Genomic DNA, 17862 nt, shown 5'->3' with positions numbered 1-17862 from the left:
AAAAATACCAAAAGACTGGAAAAATGCTAGCATTGTACCAATATATAAAGGAGGAAACAAGGAAGAACCAAGTAATTACAGGCCAGTCTCACTAACAAGCATTATAGCCAAAATTTGTGAGAAAATCATCAAGAATAGATGGGTAACACCTGGAAGACAACAATATAATAAACCCAAGACAATTTGGGTTCAGACAAGGAAGATCATGTACCACAAACTTAATATGTTTCTACTCAAGATTAATAGACATGATGCAAGAAAGGAATGGATGGGCTGCTGACTGTGCCTTCCTGGATTTACAAAAAGCTTTTGACAAAGTACCACACTAAAAATTGTTAAAAGATTTGGAACATACAGGAGGGATACAAGGGAACCTACTAAAATGGATGGAGGACTTCCTGATTGGTAGAAAGATGAGAGTAGTGTTCAGATAAAAATATTTAGGTTGGAAAGAGGTGATCAGTGGAGTACTGCAAGGATCTGTATTGGCTCCAATAATGTTTGCTATTTATGTGAATGACATGGATGATGTGAAATGTTACATGGGCTTCTTTACAGATGACGCCAAACTGTTAGGAAAGTAAAAACTGAAAAGTGTTGTGAATCACTGCAGGAAGACCAGAGCAAGGTATGGAACTGGAAAGTGGACTTAAATATTAACAAGTGTAGCATAATGGAGTTTGGAAAAAGCAAAAATAGAATATCAGGACAATATAAAATTGAAACCAAGGAGGTAAAGAAAGAGAGATACAAAAAAGATTTGGGTGTAATTATCTCAAACGACTTGTCGTATGATAAACAGATAAACAAAATTGTCGGAGAATCCTACAACTTGCTAAGATCAATAAAAGTGGCATTTACTTATTTGGACGAAGAAATTATTAAAAAAAATATTGGCCACACTGATATGCAGTGACGCTGTGGTCACCCAGTACCAAAAAGAATATAAAGAAAATAGAAAGAATCCAGAGAGCAGCCACAAAAATGGCACCTGCATTTGCAAACTTGTCATATGAGGAGAGATTGGCTAAACTGGAGTTACCGACTCTGGAGCAAAGAAGAGAGAGAGGTGACCTACTGACCATCTATAGAATCATGAAGGACACAAATACTCGATAGAGAGGACTTGTTAAACTGGGACAAGATAAGCACAAGAGGACATGGAAAGAAAATAAAAAAACATCGCTACAGAAGAGATCTGAAGAAAAACAGTTTTCAACATAGAGTGGTGGACACTTGGAACAAACTGTACAATGAAAGAGTGTACGCAAAAACCATTCATGAGTTTAAGAGCAAACTAGACACTGCAAGATACAAAGGCAGGGCACCATGAGCGTAGCTCCCCTTCCCGCAAAATACTAGGTGTGTGTGTATATATATATATATATATATATATATATATTTATATATATATCCTCCATGGGACAGAGGATAGGACTAGGCATCCTACTCTCTGTAGCCCCAAATGGGACGGACATTCCTAAAAAAAGCAAATGCATACGAGGGTCTGGGAGTTTTCCAAGCAGAACCCTAAGGTTTGGGTATTCTAATGTGTGTGGGTGTGGTACAAATGATTGTAAAAGGGAAGAGATAGCAATATGTTTGTGAGAAGAAAGATGGATGTGTTGGCAATAAGTGAAACTTAGTTGAATGGGAGGGGCATGTTTGAGTTTGGGAGTGTAGTGGGGAGGGTGTCAGGAGTGAAGAGAGGATGAGGGAGAGAAGGGGTGGCTATATTAGTAAGTGAAGAGATACGTAAGCATGTGGTGGAGTTGAAGGAGGTTTGTTCAAGGTTAATGTGGATGCAGGTGAAACTGAGAAGGGAGATGTGGGTCCTTGTAGTGAAAAGAATGAAGAGGAAAGGAAGGCTTTTTGGATAAATTTAAATGAGTGCATAGAAGCCTTAGGGAGAAATGTCAATGTAGTGGTATTGGGAGATCTCAATGCTAGAGTAGGAGGTGAACCAATTAGATAGAGTGGTTGAGAAGTGAGGAGTGCCAGGAAAAAACCATATTGGAGAGTTGATGGTGGAGATGTGCCTAGAGAGTTGATGATAGCTAACACAGTGTTTTGGAAGAAAAGGTTGTGGATAAAAGGGTGGTAGATAGGGCTTTAATGGACTATATAAGTACTCAGGAGAAGAGTAGTACGAGTTGTGGATGTACATTCATTTTCCTAGGGGAGAGAGAGGGGGAATATCAGATAATTTTTTGGAGGAAGGTAAGTTGAGAGTGGAGGATAGATGGAGAAAGAGGAAAAGGACAGACAGTAGGGGCATGCTTACAGCAAACTGTTTAATTGAGAAGGAAAAGGAGCAGCAGTACAAGAAGCTGAGAGAAATGTGGGAGGTGGTAAATGATAGATTGGAAGTAGGTGTGGAAGAAGAATGGGGGTGTTTCAAGGAAGAAGTGACAAGGTGTGCAAAGATTGTATGTGGAACAAGAAGGATGGGAGGAAATAGAAGGAAGGGTAGTGAGTGGTGGGATGATGAAGTGAAGAAGGTAGAAGAGAAGCGAGCATTCAGGGACTGGTTACAAAGTAGGATGAGGGAAAAATGAGAAATATAAAGAAAAAAGATGTGAAGCAAAACAGAAGATATAGGAGGAAAAAAGGAGAGCAGATGTAAAATGGGGGAGGAGTATGACAGGAAATTTTGAAAGCAATAAAAAGATGTTTTGGAAGGAAATTAAGAGAGGATGGGAAGTGAGTCAAGTAGAAAAGGTAAAAGGTGAAGATGGACAGATCTTGACAGAAGAGAAAGCAGTCAGGGGAAGACGGGTGGAATATTTTAGAAAGTTGCTGAATGTGGAGGAGGATAGGGAGGGATTCGTGGTAGCAGTGGAAGGCACTAAGAAAATGATGGTGATGGAAGAGGAAAGTGGAGAATAAGAAAAGATGAGGTTGCAAGTAGCTATGAAAATTATGAGAACAGGTAAGGCTCCTGGATTGAATGGATGTCAAGTGGAGTCTGAAGAAGGGAGGTACATTAATAGTGAACTGGGTGGTGAGGTGGTTTAATGTGTGTCTAAGGGAGGGTAGAGTGCCAGAGGACTGGAGGAGTGCCTGTATAGTTCCACTTTACAAGGGGAGAGGGGACAAACGAGAGTGTAGTAGTTTCAGGGGGATCAGTTTGTTGAGTATAGTTGGGAAGGCTTATGGGAGGGTTTTGATTGAAAGGATTAGGAGAAGAACAAGAGGAGTAATTGAAGTGGAACAGTGTGGGTTTAGGAAAGGTAGGGGTTGCATGGATCAAATTTCTGTGGTACAGCAGATATGTGAGAAAGCTTTGGAAAAAGGTAAGGATGTCTTTTGGGTCTTTATGGATTTGGAAAAGCCTTATGACAGGGTGGACAGGAAGGCACTGTGGGAGGTTTTGAAGATATATGGGATTAGGAGAAAGCTGTTAAGGGTAGTCAAGAGTTTTTACAAGCATAATTGAGCCTGTGTTAAAATGGGAAATGGAGAGAGCGAGTGGTCTGAGGTAAAAATGGGACTGTAAGGGTGATAGGAAAAAGTTGAAGGTAAATGTGGGTTAAAGCAAGGTGATGAGATGTACAAGGGTAGAGGATGGCAGTGTGTTGGAAGCAAGTCCAAAAGGAGAAAGGCTGGAGGAAGTGGATAGCTTTAGGTACTTGGGGTTGCATGTGGCAGGGAAGGGAGGAATGAGGGTGGGGGTAAATTGTAGACTGTGAGAAGCAAGTAAATGCTTTAGAGGACTGAAAAGTGTTATGAGAAGTTGACAACTGGAAATGGATGCAAAAAGGAGAATGTATGAAGGGGTGATTGTGCTGATGGCATTGTATGGGGGAAGAGACTTGGAATTTAAGAGAAGCAAAGAGGAAAAGTGTAAATTTGTTTGTGGTGAAATGTCTAAGAAGTATGGTAGGGGTTACTAGGTTGGATAGAATGAGAAACGAGGAAATGAGGAGGAGAGCGGGAGTGGAAAAGGAGATGGTAGATAGGGCTGATGAAAGATTATTGGGATGGTTTGGACACATGGAAAGAATAAGTGATGAAAGATTAGTAAACGAGGTGTGGAAGGCAGAGGTGGGGGGTGTGAACTTGAGGGGATGACTGGGATTAGATGGATGGATGGGGTGCAGGGGGCATTGAGCAAGAGGGGAATATCTGTTGAGCAAGAAAGGGAGAAGGCAGGAGACAGGGATGAGTGGAGAGTGACTGTGCATAGATGATACTGTTATGCAAGGAAGGAAGGGATGTGGGATGGGGTGCTTATGTGCAAATGATATTTTGATGTAGCCTGAAGGGATTTCTCCCCATCTCTTTTTCTTCATGAGGGGATGGAGAGGGGGAGGGTTGCCAATTAAGTGAAGCAGCCTTGCTATGGATGTACTGTGTCTTGTTGCATTGCGTTTCACCCAGGGTAGTTGGCAGATACAGGGATGACATGTCATCCACGAGGAACTGAGATGGGAGAGGGGAGTGGAAAGGGTGGTGGACGGGAGTGAAATGGGTGGGAATGGGTCAATGTTTCCTCTAATTTTTTGCTGTGAGTCTGAGCAGAAATTAGCTTGTGTACAAACTTTTTACTTCGCCTTCTCTGAAAAGTATGTGTGCACCCATGTGAGTCACCATCTGATCATTTAAGCAAATAAGCACAATTTGCAAGTTTGTATTACATATTACCTCCAATACACCATTTGCAATGGAAGCATTAGTTAGATAAAAAAAAATATATATATATATATATATATTATATATATATATACACACACACACACATATATATATTGGTTTGATGATTGGCAAGTTACCATATTTTTAGAGAAGTTATATGTTGATATTTGGGTGGAACTTCTTTATTGAATTGTTTTTAATATCATTTGAAAAAATTGTGTGCACACATTTTTTCTTTATGTGCACTAGTTGCAAAACGTGTGCATGTGACATACATATGCACACAGCTTAGAGGGAATGTTGGAATAGGTACATGCCTCTGACTTAGCTATCTTCCTTATAAGGGAGAAAAAGTTCTTGGTATATAGGTAGAATATCACTGCGCTGCAAGTCATTATTCCAACTTACGTGGGTGGGGAGTGTGCGTATAAGGTCACAGCATTATCCATAGATTGGTCATACATATGAGCTCTGAGCTCTCTTCCAGGAGGGAAATAGCTGTCAATCACAAGTCCAACACGTGATCTAAGACCATTGTGAAACATGTGTACATATACCAAGGTCTTTTCCCCCTTACAAGGGATGTAGCCAAAGTCAAAAGGCATAATTCCACTCCCACCTATTTCATCCCCACCCCTCCCTCCCTCTTTTCTTGGCTCCTCCTGGATGATGGGTCATCCCTGCACCTCACCAACTGCCCTGGATCAGAAGCAATGCAGCAAGTTCTCCGTCCCCTTATGATGAAAAGAAGAAGACTGGGGTAAATCCCTTTATGCTGTGTCAAAATATCATTCACACATAACCACTCCCTAACCCCACCATCCCCCACCCACTCCCAACCATCACAGCATCATCCATATACAACCATTCTCCACTCATCCCATCTTCTGTCTTCTCCCTCCCTTAACAGACATTCTCCCTCTTTCTCAATACCCCTTTTACCCTATCCATCCATTTCATACTTGGTCACTTAATTTTCATTCCATCCACCCACCTCTGCCTTCCACACTTCTTTTACTGCTCTTTCTTCACTCATTCTTTTCATGTGTCCAAACCCTTAACAGCTTTCCTCCTATCCCATATATCTGCAAAACCTCCCACAGTGCCTTCCTGTCTACCGTCATAAGCCTTTCCCAAACCCATAAAGGCCCAAAAAACATCCTTACCCTTTGATAAAGCTTTCTCACATTTCTGTTATTGATTTCCACCAAGAATAATGTATATTACGTTGATGTATTATAATTTACAAAATTGTTTAATTTTCTATTGCTATATTGTGTAGGTGTGCACTTCTAAAAGTTTACCATCTTCTACAGTAAGTCCTTGTTATACGGAACATGTGTGTTCCTGAAAACCTTACCGCAAATTGAAATTACCATATACCGATCCCATTATAACATGTAATAATAGGATATGGCAGACGTACCTTCTCCCTGCTCTTTCCTCTTCAAAACACAAGCAGATACTGTATCTGTAAATTTTTCTTACCATAAATAGAATCGAGGGTAGTAATTACCAAATACCGTAACTGTGAATTTACTGGATAAAGAATTACCGTATCAGGAGGACTCACTGTATTTGCATCCATTCTCTGATACCTCACATGGCACTTTTTAATCCCCCAAGATTTACTTGTTTCCCTCACTCTACATTTTACCCCTACCCCTACTCCTCCATTTTATGCTACATGTTACCCTATATATTTAAAACTACCCACTTCCTCTAGCCCGGTGCTTCTCAATGTGGGACATACACCCCACAGGTGGGCAATTTGGTTTTCCAGATGGGCTATGTGATTTTTAAAGGGCAACTGAGAAAGTCTGAGTCAAAGTTTTTTATTTTTATTTTGTTCAATTTTTTTTTTTTTCATTTTTCATTGATGCCTTGTTCTTTTGAAGTGGCTTTAAACCATGATTTTATGCTTTTATAGCTGAAGGGGAGTTTATTTACAAACAAAGGCGGAGCATGCCGACAGGAGACCTTTTGGTCCAAATCTAAGTTGGATGCGAAAAAAAATCATAATAATAATAAATAAATAAATAAAAACTATAATAATGTAAGTAACAAATAAAATACATAAATAAATGCATAGGTATAGTTAAATAATAAACAAACAGGTAAATTGTAAATAATAATAAACTGACATAACTCATAATAAATGAAAATCAAACAGACAAATGATAACAAAACAAAAACAAATAATATAAAATAAATTATAATCATTACAGCATCTTGCTTAGGTGTTTATCTAAATGATTCTTAAAGCTTCGAACTGAACTACATTGCACTACCTGTGCAGGAAGTTTATTACATTCATTAACTACACGGTTGGCAAAGTTGTTTCTACCTACTTCCAAATTGAATCTATTTGTATATCACCACTTGGGGGGGACATTAGGATTTTAAAGGTGATTAGGTGGGGTATGGTTGAGAACCACTGATCTAGCCTCTCTTCTTTAAGACTTACTTCCAACTTGCTGCGATTCTCTCCCCTTGTACATCTCATCACCTTACCTTTATCCATATTTAAGTCTCATTTACACCGGGCAAGTTGAGAGGCAAGATAAGCAGTCAAGTTACTTGCTGTGTGTAAACATCTGGAAAACAAAAATTTGGGCAACCTATCTAATTTTCTTTGTTTTAAGCAGATGTTTACACACAACAAGTAACTTGTATGCTTGACTTGCCTCTCAACTTGCCCCATTTAAATGAGGCTTTATTCTCAACTTCCTCCTATTACATGCCTTCAAAACTATCACTAACTGCCTGAGACCCTCCTTTGACCCTGAGAAGTGCAGTGTCATCCACAAACAACTACTGGTTCACCTTCCACTTCCCTCTATCTCTATCCATCTCCAATACCCCACCCATTACCCTTACATCTACCTCCCATACCACCCCATCCATATACACAGTAAACAGCTATAGCAACATGACACAGCCATGATGCAGCCCCCATCTTTACCTCACACCAATCGCTCTCACCATTCCTAACCTTAGCACAAGCTCTCCTACTCTTGTAAAAACTCTTGACTGACCTTAACAGCTTCCTCCCAATCTAATGCAGTGAGTCCTCCTATACGGTAATTCTTTATTCGGTAAATTCACAGTTACAACATTTGGTAATTACGACCCTCAATTCTATTTACAGTAAGAAAATTTCACAGATACGGTATCCACCCGTGTTTTGGAGGTAAAATTAGATATTTTAAAGAGAAAAGAGCAAGGAGAAGGTATGTCTGCCATTAGTTGAAACTTGGGTTCTGTATACGGTAATTTCAATTTGTGGTAGGGTTTTCAGGCATGCATATGTACCGTATAATGAGGATTCACTGTATCTGCAATACCTCCCACAGTGCCTTCCTGTCTACCCTGTCATAACTCTTCTCCAAATCCACATAGGCCCCATAAAACATCCTTACCTTTTGCCAAAAACTTCTGTCTTATCACAAAAATTTGATTCAAGCACCCTCTACCTTTCTTAAACCCACACCAAATATTCCCACCATTACTCTTATAATCCTCTCAGATAAAACCCTCCCATATGGCTTTATACCTATGCTTAACAAATTGATCTCTCTAATACTATTACATTTGCACTGGTCCCCTTTTTCTTTGTAAAGCACTACTATACAATCACTCCACCAGTTCTCAGGCACCTTGCCCTCCAGCATCAGCAGCTACTCCTTTCCTGCCTATTTCTTTCTTAAATATAAACTGAACAAATTTAGATTTAAGAAGGAAATAGGCAAAAATTGGTTTACTAATACGGTGGTCGACAAATGGAATAGACTTAGTAACCATGTAGTAAGCGCTGAAACTATCAGTTGTTTTAAGAAACGATTAGACAACTTTATGGATGGGGATGACAGGTGGTGATGGATACGGAGCTGCCTAGTGTAGGCCTTATGGTCTCTTACAGTCTCCTTCATTCTTATGTTCCCCCTTCTCACTCCTGACACTCTCCCACCACACTCCTAAACTCAAAATCACCCCTCTTCCTTTTTACTCTCATCTGTGTCACAACCATGCACAATAAATGACCCAACCAAATTATGTTCCAAAAAGGCTACAAAATGTTATGAATAGGGCTGCAAGACTAATTAAAAATTTGCCTTGTGCAAGCAAGAATCACATTGGTATTAACTGAACTACACAGATTATCAATTAAGGCAAGAATTGTTTATGTGCTTTGACTTACCAAGCGTTAAAATTTGGGAAACTGGGAAATATGAGATTTACTCGTATTACAAGAGTTACAACCAGAGACATTGTCTACACCCACATAAATCAGATGCGCCAAGGAACAACTTGGAAATTGGCTTCAGAGCTTTTGGAAAATATGCACCAAAACTGTATAACAAGCTTCCTAATGACATTAAGAGTAGGGGCAGCAAAGCAATGTTTAAAAAGAAGCTGAAACCCCATCTGTTCACTCAATGCTACAACCTAAATGAAAGAAGAGTATTTTTCTTAGAACTGCACACCAACACCAATATAGCATTAGAAAATTAAATATTAATTTTGTAAATTATAATATACCAATGTAATAAGCATTTTTCTTGGCAGAAATCAATAAGAGAAACTGCTGCTGAAAGCTTTGCACAAATGAAGTCGTGTTGACTCCTTTAGATGTCATCTTTAATTTGATAGATTCGGAGGTCAAAGACAATGCACCCAATCACCTCTAGAATTACAGGTACTGCATTACTAAATGGTTAGAATAGATGAATTTATCACTTTAATTTCTTCAACCTCTGCCTCTACCAAAACAAAAATGGCATCTCAGTCAAATCAGCTATGTATGTTTGTGTATAACATTTAGCAACTTCTTCTGTTATTGATTTCTGCCAAGAATAACACATATTACATTAATGTATTATAATTTAATTTTCTATTGCTATATCCCATAGGTGTGCATTTCTAAAAATTTACTAAAAGGAGTATTAAAGACAACTACAAATGCTAATAAAGAAGATACAAGGTGGGGTCCTACAGTGCTACGACATCAGTGGAGAAGGGCCCTAGAAATAAATACTTGAAGTATCAACTAAGTATAAACCAAATCAGCCATTAATTATCTATCAGGGAATTAGTACCTTCACTAATGCAGGAGGTGCCAAGATAAGAGGGAGGGAGGAGGGTGGAGGGGAATGGAATATATAGGAAATGAAGGCAAATCTTTAGTTTCGACCATGGGAGGAATATAGCAATAGAAAATTAAATATTAATTTTGTAAATTAAAATGCATCAACGTAATATGCAATTTTGTGTGCGGAAATGAAAATAAAAATACCTTGCTACAAGCTAAATATGCTAATGAACGAAGTCAGTAGCATAGGATCGGGACACCATGTTTGTTATGGTAGATGCTGACGTCGAAGAAATAAAAAGATGATAAATTTGTCTAAGGTAAACTAAACTAAACTAACCTAACCTAACCGGTAAATCTTTAGTTTCAACCATGGGAGGAATATAGCAATAGAAAATTAAATATTAATTTGTATACTCCGCAAGCTGAGAGAGTGGTTGAAAAGCCCGCCAATGTTTCTCACGACGACGACAACGAGGACAAGCCGGATGACATCTAATTTGCAGGTAATTTATTAAACAAAGGTTAGGTTAGGTTAGGTTAGTTTACCTTAGACAAATTTATCATCCTTTCATTTCTTCGATGTCGGCATCTACCATAACGGACTTCATTACTTAAGAAATCTGTTTTAGCACCTTTTTTGTTTTTTATTTCCGCACACAAAATTGCATATTACGTTGATACATTTTAATTTACAAAATTAATATTTAAATTTCTATTGCTATATTCCTCCCATGGTTGAAACTAAAGATTTGCCAAAATGAAATGGGTGGGAGTGGTTTCTATGCCTTTTTCTTTTTGGCTAGCCCCCCGGGTAAAGGGGAAAAAGCCTTTGGTATATGTATGTATGTATGTACTAACCATGCAAAATCAGCTCTGGGGGAGCAGATTAACAACTGCTGTTAGTTTTATTTATAAAGTTATATATGGGTGGATATATTTAAAAAGGGTACACTCTTGAAAGATCCAAGGGATAGAGAACACTGCTGGGCCATAGCATAAGGTTTTGAAGGATTCTCTTTCAATTCTTCAACCTCGGCACCTATCAAAACAAACATGGCATATCATTCACCTGCAGAGACTTCCTTCGTTAGTATATCTGTTCTATAAACTATTTTGTTATTAATTTCTGTCAAGATAAATACATATTACATTGATATATTATAATTTACAAAATTAGTTATTAATTTTCTATTGACTATTGCTATACAGCATAGGTGTGTATTTCTAAAAATCTACCTTGATTTCTGCCAAGAAAAGTACCTATTACACTGATGTATTATAATTTACAAAATTAACATTTAATTTTCCTGTGCTATACCGTGTAGGTGTGCACTTCTGGAGAGAGAGAAAAAAAAAAAAAAAAAAAAAAAAAAAAAAAATCAGTAAGAACTAATCAAACACTTAAACCCCGTTTAGGACAATTTATAGTTTCACCCAACCAACGATTTTCTGATGTGGCTTATGTGTTTCTGGTGAGATATGTTGTGTATTGATTGACGGTGTACATCATTTCTATCGCAAAGGTTAGGTTAGGTTAGGTTAGGCTTCGCTAAATGTAGTGGAGAGCGAGAAATTTTGCGAATCGTTGGTAACGCTGCTCAACAATAACATAGCAACGTTCTCATCAGCAGCCGCCACTGCCACCATCAAAGGTGTGATTTATGTATTTTCATATATTTTTTATGTGTTCTTGTTGATTTTAGACCTGTTTTGCAATGCGCATTACTCTATTTAATGCTCCCCACCCAAAAACCCCAATTTCTCACAGGTCCAAGATCGTTGCGGATGAGAGGCAGGCATAGATTGTGGAAACGACATATTTGTGATGGAAACAAATGGTAAAATCAATCAGCTTACTACTTAAATCACTAGAAAAACGGAAGGTGCAACAGAAATTCGTTGGTTGGGTGAATCTGTAAATTGACCCCAATTTATAATTATTTTATGAATTTTATTGCTGCTTTGAATATTGAATCTTGGTGAATGATTACCCTCTGAAAGTTACACTTATGAATATTATCATAATTATGATTATCAACAATCAATCTAACAATGACAACATTCAATGTCCAGAGAAAAGTAGAATTGTGCAGCTATGCAAGTACGTCGTCAAATTAATATGGTTCTCTAGTATATACACAATCCAAGGACATGAAAATATTTCTGGACCTATCTATGACTATGGGGGCTAGAGTTCAATTAGCAGACGTCTTTAATGAAGGCCTATACATTGATAAAACTGTTTATCAATAACAATTCATGCTCATAAAATGTCTAACTTATTCCAATTCATTGATTGAGGCAGTTATTACCCTTGTCAGCTTACCTTTAGCAAACCCTTATTCTTCCCCCAGATTTGTAAAAGGCTCTCCTGTCACTCGAATCTTCGATCTCAAGTAAACATCACATGATAAGGCAGAGCCATCTGGCATCGATAGAATGAACTAAACGTGACGTCATCTGGTAGGCAACACAAAATCATTAGATTGATACCGCTCGAAATCTCATCATCATGTTAGTGAATACTATTTTTTTTTATAAACACTTTAAATATTTAATGTGTGCGAGTATACATAAATTGCGATTCTTACAACACAATATAATTTCGATATTCATTCCATTCAAACACCCATGTGCACTTCGCGACTCACCGATCAATTCAGTTTTAGGTCAACATTTTTCATTGTCCTGCTATTCTGTTCGATATCAATTGCCCCAGTATTATACATTAGAGACGCTACTGCTAACGATTTAGTCCACTTTCGAGTAACTTCGTGATGCACACTTGCAGATCAGACATAATTTCTTTAGGATAGAGTAAAGGAGTCAATCTCCACTTGTAAAGACAATTCACCATGAGGACAAGTGAGAAGGTTTTTAATTAAAGAGGTGGTGAATATTTGCTAGATGTATGGCTTAGTCACTTTTTGATAAGATAATGTAAATATAAATCCTAATTATTATGAATTGTGATAAAAAGGCAGTGTTGACGACAATCATTTAGATTGTGAAAAAGCGTTGAAGATAATTGGTCAAATTACACGCAACAGGAATTAAAAGTAAATTGATCCAGGGGATTAAGGGTTTCCTGTCAGGGAGAATGCATCAAGTATCAATCCGAGGCGTAAGATCAGGGTATTTACCAGTCATGAGCGATGTCCCCCAAGATAGTGTGTACCTTGTCTCTTCCTGGTGTACATCAATGACCTGGTCAACAATCTGGAGTCCTCAGTAAGCCTATTTGGGGATGATGCGAAAATCTACAACACCATTTCATCGGAAGAGGAGGTCGAGGCAATGCAGAGGGATATGGAGCGCCTGGACACCGGGAGTGACAAATGATTTACTTCTTACTTCTTACTTCTGCTCCCAGGTAGGCTTTCAGCCTGTCAGTCGGGCCAGCACACTTCTCCAGATTGTCCTCTCAAAGCTTCCTTCTTCTCTCAAATCCTCTATTTTTCCTAACAATGGCTGCTAACATTTAATACAGACAAATGCAAATCGATGCATATTGGTCACAGGAATCAGCAGGCGGACTACCGACTTAGGGGTTCAATACTAAATAAATCAACACAAGAGAAGGACCTAGGAATAGTGATATCGAGTGACCTCAAGTCGTCTGCTCACGTAGCAATGGTTGCTGCTAAGCAGCTAAGGCAAACACTCGTCTTGGCATAGTAAAGAGAATCTTCACCATCCTCAATAGAGAAATCCTGGTGTCACTCTATTTTTCTCTGGTCAGGCCAATCCTCGAGTATGGGATCCAAGCATGGTCTCCATACTTGGTGAAAGATATTCAGACCCTAGAGAAAGTGCAGAGGAGGGTCACCAAATTGGTACCAGAACTATCCAGCCTGGAATATGAAGATGGGTGCCAGCGATTAGGAATACAGACCCTCCAGGATAGGAGAACGACGGGGGAATTAATACAAATATGTAAGTTGCTCCACGGCATTGACAACGTCCCCTTCAACAAGTTATTTACTCTCAACACAATCAACTTAAGGGTCACTCACTTAAGTTGTCTAAACGCACACACTGGAGAACGAATTTGAAAGGTAAATACTCTGCCACGAGAGTGGTAATATTTTGGAATGCACTCCCAGTGTAGTGACCGCGCCCTCATTAGCTTCTTTTAAAACTCGTTTTGACAGACACGTAAGATCGATCCAATAACTGGCTAACAAGTCCTAGAGATTGGGATCACGGCAAAAAGTCTACTTATTTCCTCACTGTTCCTCGATTAGGTAAGGTAGCAGACGAACTTTTCCAAGATCTAAGAATATAAGGTCTAACCACTTCCGACCGAATTTCGAGGGAGTTGGCGCAGCGGGCCCGTGAACGTCACCTGGCTGTTCAAAGTGGGGTTCGCGGGCCCTATAGCTGTCAGTTGAAGCTGGCGCGTCGTTCGGTAATGTTGTTACCTTCGCTCGCACCGCTCCACGCAATTAGTTATATTCTGACAAATATTATATAAAATATATATATAAATATATAAAATATTATAGTTCCTGTCTATATATATGAATATATATATATATAATATTATATATATAATATATAAAATATTATAATTCCTGTCTTCCTTGGCGTTTCACAGTTTTCTTCAGTGTTTCACAAAGAGAAAACGGACCCAGCCTAATGACGTCAGAAGCTGTGCACAATAATTCAGACGGTCAGACCTGTATATTTAGACCTTGAACTTTTCCTTCGCTGACCTTCGGCTGTTCTCGTAAGGCTGTGACGTCAGGCTTGCTGTTTACATTTTGCATGCCATCTGCGTGCATTATAAAACTTGATCAGTGATCTGTCATATTTCGTGTGTTAGCAAGGTTTTATCAGGTATTTAGTTCGAAAATTGTTTATTGTGTCGCCGTAAAGTGCAACAGTGATTTAACGAAACAAACATCAGCGCTGGAATTGTATCACAAGGTTGTGTGCTTATTTGCTCCCAAGTCCCAGCATTTTTTTCATGAAGTAATGAAAGGAAGGCAAGTACATGTGTAACTTCAAACATCTCTCGATGTGATTTCACAACAGTAATTCAGGCACAAGGGGACTGAATTGATATTGAGAATTGTAAAATGTATGCATGGTGATTGAAAAATTTCATTATTAATTTTCCACTGTGGTGACGTGTCGCTGGTCAAAACCAGACTGGCCATCACACAACTGGAGCTAGGCCTTTATACTCGCTGTGGTTGGCAAGCGTAGTTAGCAAAGACGTCTCGGCCAGCCGGCCAGCAGTTAGTCAAACACTCGGGAAAGCTCACCGGGGAGCCACCAGCATCCTTTAAAAGGACGGCATTTTGCCGAGACGACATGTTCTCTACATAACACAACTACATGCACAAACAACTACATAAACTTTCTCTTCTACTGAAATTAGTTTCATTTCCAACTTTCTCTCCTACTACATCTCATTTCAGTTTACCTACCACTAAAATTATTTCCAATTTCTCTATCTTTCCCTAAAACTAAGCCTCCTACTCATTTTCTAACTTTGTTGGATGAGGATAAGAAGAATAGATATTCCATGTAACCTCACGGTTACACATCAATCGCAGTCTCCAACCCCAAGTCGCCTGCCCATACCTCCAAAGCCACGACGCCACGAAATAAATATTCCTAATCGCCCGGTGGCAAAAAGCCCTCTTTTATACACTACTATCATCTTTTCATTTTCTTACAGACCTTCTTCCCCTCCCAGAAAAACCGATCTCGCGTAAGCGGATGGTCTTACCTAGCAAATCGCAAATCGCAATGTTCTCTACTGGGCACTTCTCCAAGCAGCAGCTCTCCCCAGCAAGTCGCCTCGGGACCAGTCCTCTCCAGGAAGTAACGTCGCCAAGGTTCAAGCGGCCCTTCGCACCAGCCCACGACACTTGATGAGACCCTTACTCCGGACCAAGATCTAAGAATATAAGGTCTAACCACTTCCGAGCGAATTTCGAGGGAGTTGGCGCAGCGGGCCCGTGAACGTCACCTGGCTGTTCAAAGTGGGGTTAGCGGGTCCTATAGCTGTCAGTTGAAGCTGGTCCGTCGTTCGAAAATGACGTCGCCTTCGCTCGCACAGCTCCACGCAATTAGTTATATTCTGACAAATATTATATAGAATATATATATAAATATATATAAAATATTATAGTTCCTGTCTATATATATGAATATATAATATATATATATAATATATATATATATAATATATAAAATATTATAGTTCCTGTCTTCCTTGGCGTTTCACAGTTTTCTTCAGTGTATCACAAAGAGAAAATGGACTCAGCCAAATGACGTCAGAAGCTGCGCAGAAGAATGTAAACGGTCTGACCTGTATATTTAGACCTTGCTCCGGACCTTCCCTCTACGAGCCCTCGTCCGTGACCTCCGAGCCTAAAAACCATTAAATTTTAGTGTTAGCGTTACTGTGAGTCTCATTTCCCTGGCTTGTCCGAACCAAACCACGACACCACTTTCAGACTACTACTTGCTGCCCTTTATTTCAATTAAATTTCATGTAGAAAGCAGAAAAGGGGGGGGGGATGGAGAGGCTTAATGGGATATATCTTATCCCAAAGCCAAAACAGGTGTTGGAGTGGCGAAGAAGGTTGATCTAACATATGGTGAGTGTATGAAGCATTATTGTGCTACATATTGCATCCAAACTGTGAAACTGCATAGAACTTCCTACTGGAGCAATGTGATAAATTCAAAATACTTACCTAAAAATTTGTATTATTCTGATAATATGACAAACCAAACAATAAAATGTACAAAACATAATTTTCCATTTCTATTTACAGAATATGTACAAATTTTACTTGGTGAATTACTGAGGTTGCGTTCTGAATATTCACCATACAAAATTGCAAGAGATGCCAAACTTCAGTCCGCTATGAAACCTCTTGAACCAATCTGTTCCAAGTATGAAAAAAGAAGAGAAGTCTGACATCATCCAGAAACAGAGGTCCAGGCTGGCAACTCTGACGTCATCAGTCACCCTAGCGGTGGAAAATGTAACAACGACATTGAAAAGTTCGTCTGCTACCAGGTACTTTTAAGATCATGATATTTGGATAAAATAAAGAGTATGAAATGCTAGAAACGTACAATTTAGTGTTCTAACTTACTCCAAGAAATATTTTCATACATGAAATAACAAAAAATAAAGAAATCTAAAACCTTCTCAGTTGACCTTTAAAGTCACATAATAGGGCCACAATCAGTCTTTCTCGTTCTTTCTGTAGAACCAGCAAAGGTCCGCTCCGTAGGTCACGGGCGGCATAATTTTCGAGTGCTGAGTTATGTCAAAGATTAGTATGTGTAAGGATTTATTATGAACATGTTCTGGTTTTAGTTATATACATTATTTTTCTACATAATTCATCATGTCAATGACTATTATCTTAAGCACTTATTATTATGTAACAAGTTTTGCTCTAAGTTATATTACTTCTTGTTTAAATGTCTGGATTTTTTTTTTTTTTTTTTTTTTTTTTTTTAAGAGGACCACCATGGAAATAGATGTCACTTAATTGTGACATCCTCGTAATTTTATACAGTGTATTTTTATAACTGTGTATACGATTGCAAAATAAAAACTGTAGGATATTTTGTTGTCGATCACTTACCTGATTCCTGTATAAATTTCACTTCTTCTGTTGCTTCTGCTTCACTCTAATCCTCCTTCGTTTCGCGCCACACTTCTATCACTCCCTATCCTAGCTTACCATACACCATTGCCTATTATTAAACCTAATCCTAGCACAGTTCCACTTGTTTCCCCTCGATTCACACGCACGCACCCACTGGGGGCCCCGACGCCTCCTCGTACCAGCGGCACTCCCGCTTAACTCTGAACTTTCGACACTGATTACGGGGTGCCAGCAGCGCACTCTCGTCTGCACCACATTCACACACACACACACACACACACACACACACACACACACACACACACACACCTCTCATGGCGCTGTGGTTAGAGCTCTGGCCTGCCACTACGGAGGTCCGGGTTCGACCCTCGCCCGGGGCTGAAATAATATCAGTATCGCAGCGCTGAGGGGTGTTACTTCAACTCTCGTGGGCGGGGAGTTGGGTGTGTGTGTGTGTGCAAGGTCATAGCATTACCC

At 39.2% G+C, this 17862-nt stretch overlaps 1 protein-coding gene across 1 annotated transcript in view; it reads right to left on the bottom strand.

The window, feature by feature from the left end:
- Vha44 (V-type proton ATPase subunit Vha44) overlaps positions 1–12189 on the bottom strand; it is a 34902-nt gene extending 22713 nt beyond the window's left edge. The window contains exon 1 of the mRNA XM_076208479.1: positions 12060–12189. The gene's annotated coding sequence lies outside the window, so the exon portion shown is untranslated. The remainder of the gene's footprint in view (positions 1–12059) is intronic.
- Positions 12190–17862: the final 5673 nt, after the last annotated feature.

Source organism: Oratosquilla oratoria, chromosome 25 (assembly GCF_046742065.1).
Source record: "Oratosquilla oratoria isolate Oo_2021 chromosome 25, ASM4674206v1, whole genome shotgun sequence".
NCBI lineage: Eukaryota > Metazoa > Arthropoda > Malacostraca > Stomatopoda > Squillidae > Oratosquilla > Oratosquilla oratoria.
The sequence above is the reverse complement of the archived record's forward strand: the minus strand, read 5'-3'. Positions and strand labels throughout refer to the sequence as shown.